Source organism: Culex quinquefasciatus, chromosome 2 (assembly GCF_015732765.1).
Source record: "Culex quinquefasciatus strain JHB chromosome 2, VPISU_Cqui_1.0_pri_paternal, whole genome shotgun sequence".
Taxonomy (NCBI): domain Eukaryota; kingdom Metazoa; phylum Arthropoda; class Insecta; order Diptera; family Culicidae; genus Culex; species Culex quinquefasciatus.
Genome location: NC_051862.1, coordinates 79,131,752 through 79,138,839, shown reverse-complemented (window position 1 = coordinate 79,138,839; position 7,088 = coordinate 79,131,752).

Genomic DNA, 7,088 nt, shown 5'->3' with positions numbered 1-7,088 from the left:
GAATTAATTTAGATGAATGTATCAAAAATCAATCTCATTGTTACAGTCAAATGAAGATAAAAACTTCAAAATATTCAAATATGATCAAATTGTAATATATTTTTTTCAAATTTCCATAACTTTGTTTTGAAACATTGTAGTTTTGCAACTAACACTGGCGTCATTCATAAAGAATGTCACGCAAAAATCGGCCAAAAAAGCTACAGCTTTGAATCTAGGATCACGGCAAATTAAAATCCGAAATAAACCTTCTGCCCTTAGATGACCCAAATGATTAAAATGTAGAGTTTCTATGAAATATAATTAATTATAATATTGAAACATTCCTTTTGAAATATTGAAATTTCAAAATTAGGATATCTAGAGTTTCAAAGATGGCCTTTGATATATTTTCAGCATTTCAAGAGCTCTATTTCGCCGTTCATATGTACCTCGTGAATTTAAATTGGCCTACACTTTTTCGGCATCGATTTTTTAATTAAGTCCAATAAACTATTGAAAAAGGTCCAATAAACCATAATCTTTCATATGTTTATAGAACCTTTTCAAAAAAAAACTTTAGGACTGTACTTGGTTACAACGAGTTATCATAATATTTTTGCTTGGTTTTTTTTTCGATTTAACGGTAGTGAAAAAAGTTGCAGTTCTGCCACCTCAAATTTTAATATTTTTATTATTTAAGTGATCTCCAAACGGCTTCAAAGCTTTGGTCTTAAGAAGTTATTCAAATATTTTTTTAGAAATTCTGTGAACAAATCAAAAAAATATAACAATAAGAAATTAACAACTAGCTTTTAAATTCGATTTTAATCAATCAATCAAAATATTTAGCAGGGTTGCTGGAAATGGTCGATTTTCAGGACATGGTTAAAGTTTTGAGTCAAAACTTGTTTTTGTTAAATCGCGATAACTCGTGATGTTTATAAGCAAATCCCTTAATTATATAAAAAAATTGTGTAATGGTTTGCTCTACAAATATGCGGATCATTATAATACTCTAAAAATAACCCTGCAATGTTAAAAAAAAAGAAATTTTGAAATGAAAATTTTTGTTCTGAATGAAATTTCTTCTTGGTCAATGTAGATTCGAAAAGAACATTAAATTTTCCTTAAAATGACATGTTCCAAACATTTTAACAGTCAGGGAACGAAAAATGGGAGGATTAAAAAAACTTTTTTATTGTTTTTTCGATGAAAAATACGTTTTTTTTTTTAATTCTGAGTATGCAATCAACGCAGAAAAAATGATGGCAATATTCATCAGGAAACGGTGACAGATTTTGTGGCAAAAATGTGTAATATTACAACAGGAATTGGTGAATTTTCATCAATTTCTGATGAATATTCATCAGGTTCAAATTTTTACCTTTTTTTGTGTTACTCATATTACTGTGTATATGTGTATATTGTGTTACTTATATTACTCAAAAAATAAGTTATATTCAACCTATCAAATTTTCAAAATTCTAGTATTCAACTTTTTTCTGTGAAATCGGGCGTCTAATTTTACATAAAAGTCCCATGGTGCTCAAAATACCGTTTTTATGAATAAAAATATGCAATCCGAGATTTTGGTGTCTATCGATTCCTTACACCATAACGCACCTCTGAACAAAATATGAAAACATTCGCTGATGTAGTTTTCAAGATACAGCCCTTTTGAGATGTTACATCCGATTTTCAATAAGAAACCCAAAACAATCTATGCAATTTCGGCATTTCAAAAAATATGCATTTCGAGATAATGATGCATTTTGCTTCGTATGACTGTCAAGTATCTCTGAGCAAAGTTTCAGAAGGTTTGCTGATGTAGTTCTGGAGATACAGCCATTTTAAAATGTTATTTCCGACTTTTTCTAAGAAAATCTAAGAAATCAATACAATTTCAGCAATTCAAAGAATATGCATTTCGAGACAATGATAAATTTTACTTTTTATAACTGTCAAGTATTTCTGGGCCAAGTTTCAGAAGGTTTGCTGATGTTGTTTTTGAGATACAGCCGTATTAAGATATTCTTTGAAATGCCGAAATTGCATAGATTGTTTTGGTTTTCTTATTGAAAATCGGATATAACATCTCAAATGGGCTGTATCTCGAAAACAACATCAGCAAACCTTCTGGAACTATGCCCAGTGATACTTGACAGTCATATGAAGCAAAACCCATCATTATCTCGAAATGCATATTTTTTGAAATGCCGACATTGCATAGATTGTTTTGGGTTTCTTATTGAAAATCGGATGTAACATCTCAAAAGGGCTGTACCTTGAAAACTACATCAGCGAATGTTTTCATATTTTGCTCAGAGGTGCGTTATGGTGTAAGGAATCGATAGACACCAAAATCTCGGATTGCATATTTTTATTCATAATAACGGTATTTTGAGCACTGTGAGTCCCTTTGACACCAAATTTCTCTCTCATAACCGTTTCAGGCTGTAAATTATTGAAAAACACCTCTTTTTTCTGCATTTCAAAAATGGAAGGGGTCGTACCGGCCCTCCGTCACGAGATGTAAAAAAACAGACTTCGGATTTGTGACCAGGGACAAAAGTTACCCCTTAGGACAAAGTTTCACGCAAATCGAAGAGGGGTCGGGGCAACTTTTCCCGGTTTTGTATGAGTTGGTAGAGAATTACTCTTTGATTTTTTTAGTTTATGTTTTACTACCTTTATCAAACCAACACAATTGCGTTAAAGTTGAATATTAAGTTTATACACAGAAAAAAAGATGAATTTGGGAAGGTTGAAAATTTGGTTGGTTGAATATTACCTCTTTTTGTGTAATATAACTTTAAAAATGTGAAAAAATGTGAACCTGATGAATATTCATCCAAAACTGATAAAAATTCATCATTTTTAGAGGTAAAATTTATCTTTTTTTTTGCCACAAAAAAATAAGATGAGTAAAATTGGACGTAACCAATTTGTTCCATATTTAAGGAAATTGTTTTGAGGCTGAAAAGGCATAAAAAGCTTGTTCTGAGCAGTTCTCTACGGAATCGGTCTTTTTTCTTTAATTTTAATTTTTGTATTTTTTAATCCGGCTGAAACTTTTTTGGTACCTTCGGTATGCCCAAAGAAGCCATTTTGCATCATTAGTTTGTCCATATAATTTTCCATAAAAATTTGGCAGCTGTCCATACAAAAATGATATGTGAAAATACAAAAATCTGTATCTTTTGAAGGAATTTTTGATCGATTTGGTGTCTTTGGCAAAGTTGTTGGTATGAATATGGACTACACGGGAAAAAAAATGATACACGGTAAAAAAAATTGGTGATTTTTAATTTAACTTTTTGTCACTAAAACTTGATTTGCAAAAAAACACTATTTTTTTATATATATATGTTTTAGAGGACATCAAATGCCAACTTTTCAGAAATTTCCAGAATGGGCAAAAAATCTTTGACCGAGTTATGATTTTTTGAATCAATACAGATTTTTTCAAAAAATCGAAATATTGGTCGAACTGGTTTGATTTGTTTTTTTATTATTTATAAGGCTGTCTAATATTCGGTTAACTTCATTTTTAAAGTTGATTCCCATTTCAGCCAATCTGCATAGGAAATCCATAGCAGTTCTATTGATCGGTAAAATGATATTTTATTGAAGAGTTTGATTATTTAAAAAAAAAAAGTATTTCATGAAAACTCATATTAAACAATTTAAATTGACACCAATGGAAGGTACAGCTCTGTTTCCGCCACAGATTAACTACCGTCAGTAGGTGACATTGAGTCAAAGTGTTTTGCCATCTTCAGGGAAAATGTAACCTTCAAATTTGAAATTTCCAAATAAATCTTAACATTCCAATCATACATGCAACAGACCAAATGCGTAAATGCAAATTTGTTAGCTAGTGATCAACAGAGGCCAAATTTAGAATTTATATTAATGATAATAAAAAAAAGTAGCACATAACCGAGACAATACGAATAAAACCAACAATATCACGCAAACGGCACATAAACCTACGCTCGCACTCCTCCGGCGCAATAAATAAGGTATCTAACCTTAAACCGCAGCGGGCAACTTCTAGAACGTGCCGTACATACTTGAACCTGGCAACAGCAGCAGCGGGCCTCTATTCAATTACCCATGCTCGTAAAAACAAACTCCACTCTTCCGGTATGCATTTGCACATCCCTTATAAAATGTGGAAGAAAAAATAAAAGAAGAAAAAAGAAAGGCAAAGAAAACAACCTCTTACCTCACGCCATTTTGAGTCCCAAGTTGCACACATGTATGCGTTAAAAAAGGAGGGGGGGGGGACAAGCTACGATGTCTCGGCCGGAACACACACCCGAAGGCATCGTTAAAGCCATTCCATTCCGATCATTAAATTTTTTGTGTTATTTGTCTGCCGGTGGTGGTTTTCCTCGATTCTGAGTATATTTTCTTTTTTTTATTTGGAAAAGCAGGTTGACATTGTGGTGCGTGTTCTACTGATAGGGTAGTCAGAATGCTCAAATGACAAAAAGATACGAAAAAGACCTGACTGTGAAGTGATTGAAACAAGGCAGAGACAATACAGAGACTAGACTAAGACAGACAAAAACAATACAACAACGAGACACAGCTAAGGCATAGAGAAGACAGAGACAGGAAAAGAACAAGGTTGTGGGTAGGAAGTAAAAAAACACGATAGAGAAAAGCGAAAGTCGAGAAAGAGACAAAACAGAGTCAATACAAAAACAAAACAGAGACAATCCAGAGACACGACATGTACAAGACAGATTTAAAAAAGGTAAAAAAGAGGAAATAAAAGAGACAAGACAGAGACTACAGTGAAGAAAAGAAGACAAGAAACTGTTTTACTTTGTAACCCTATTGTAGAACCACCATCATCCTCTTGCAGTTCAAGAACAGCAGTTTGATGCGACTGTTCCTTCTGTTTGTCGTTTCTTGGACCCGTTCGGAAGTCGTCCCGGGTAAAGCCAAGTACACACTGCTGACGGTAATGGCAGCAACAACAGCATAACAGGATGTGCTACCCTTTTCGTCATTTTCCCCCGTTTCAGATTTGAAGGAATGCACGAAGGGTTCTTTTTTTGCCTCCTACATCCAGCCACTAGCCAATTTTATTAGGCGCCATTAGACAGCCACTACACACCCCTTCGTCAACCCCCTCTTGACTTGCACACGTGCACACGTGTATGTGGGAGGGGTAAGAATCCCAAGAAGTCACCCCGTAACAGAATGCAAGAAGAAGGGATGTATTCGTGTTTCCGGCAAACAAGGTACGGTGACAACGAGAACGTTGTCGTCGTCGTCGACACGAATAATCATGCGGAAGTACTACAAGTTTGTACTTTTTCAAACCCTTCAGCCACAAAGGGGTGCAAAGGTAAGGGATATTAGCATGATAAAAAGAAACCGAGGGGGCAGGTGTGTGGGTATGACGTAGGTGTGGCGCATTCTATCACTTACATCCCTAGGAAAAATTTACATCGGCTTGGAATGGTTGTTTGCTGTGCAGTACACCCAAACGTAAGGAGGAATATCGTCAATAAAATAATGAGAGTTTACTTTAAAAAAAATTATTTCGATAAAACTAATGCCGTATTCGGATAAGAAAAATGTTCCAAATAATGTTTTAAATAGAAAAAGTTCACAAATTTTTGTTTTTTTCAAGGAAACAATGTTTCCCGGCTTTTGGCAAATAACCTCATTTGAAACACACCTCGGTTAATTTCACCTAATACAATGTGTAATTCTACAAAAAAAAATTAATTGTTTATCAAATCTTGATCTTAAATAACACATTTTTTATACAGGATCTGTCGCCATTCCCAGATGTAATAATATTTTTTACTGTTTGAACATCACATTTTTTATTTTTTTATTGGTTTAAATTTCTTGTAAAATTTGGAACATAGAAAACACATTTTTGAGACTCTTAAAAGTTTATTTTTAAAAACTAGAGCTTGATATTTTAATTTAAAAATCATTTTTTACGATGCTTAAAAAATGTCGAGATATATAAATGCAAAAAAAAATCTAAGTACACATAACAATAAATTTAAGGAGCTTGATGTCACTTATTATAAATTAGAAAAATAGATAAGTGGGGACATTATTAAAACATGTTATAACAGTAAAATTTGATTGCAGTCTAAGTATTTTAAATGTGAATAGTAAAAATTTGTTTGTATTTTAAATAATGTTTTTTAAGTTACAAAAATAAACTACCCAGGCAGACGGTAATAACAAAATTATTAATATTTTAATAACAAATCCTGTTAAAATACCAAAAAGTGTTATTAATTTATCCTGAAGTTCAACTTCAAGAAGAAAAAATAATAACAGTTTCTGATAAAATAACAAAATTTGGTATTGAAGTGATATTATATTGAAAATGTTTAATAACACGTTAATAAGAGGAAATGTTATACATTTCAAAAACTCTCCTAATAACAAAATTTGTTATACGTTCGGTATACTGACTTAGAAATAAAATTACCATAAATCGCACAAATGGAAAAGTTTCTAAGTGTCCATAACACAATCTGTTATTATTTTTTCTTTTGTTAAATATGTTTAGATCTTTGGGATAATTTTGTCTGATTTCGTCGGGGTCATTATTTTGGCCATAAAATGGGGCTAAAATTATTCTGAAAAATTGAAATTTTGAAAGTTGATTTTTTTATTATTTGATATACCCCCTAAGGGATTTTGCTACAATTGGCTAGAACTATGGGATTATTTTGACCAATTTCGTCAGGGTCATTATTTTGGCCATGAAATGGGGTCCTTAAGCTAAAATAATTCTGAAAAGTTGAAATTTTGAAAGTTGATTTTTTAATTATTTGATATACCCCCTAAGGGACTTTGCTAAAATTAGCTAGAACTATGGGATAATCTTGACCAATTTCGTCAGGGTCATTATTATGGCCATGAAATGCGGTCCTTAAGCTAAAATTATTCTAAAAAGTTGAAATTTTGAAAGTTGATTTTTTTAATTATTTGATATACCCCCTAAGGGATTTTACTAAAATTGGCTAGAACTATGAAATAATTTTGACCAATTTCATCGGGGTCATTCATTTCACCATGAAATGGGGTTTCAAGCTAAAATTAATCCG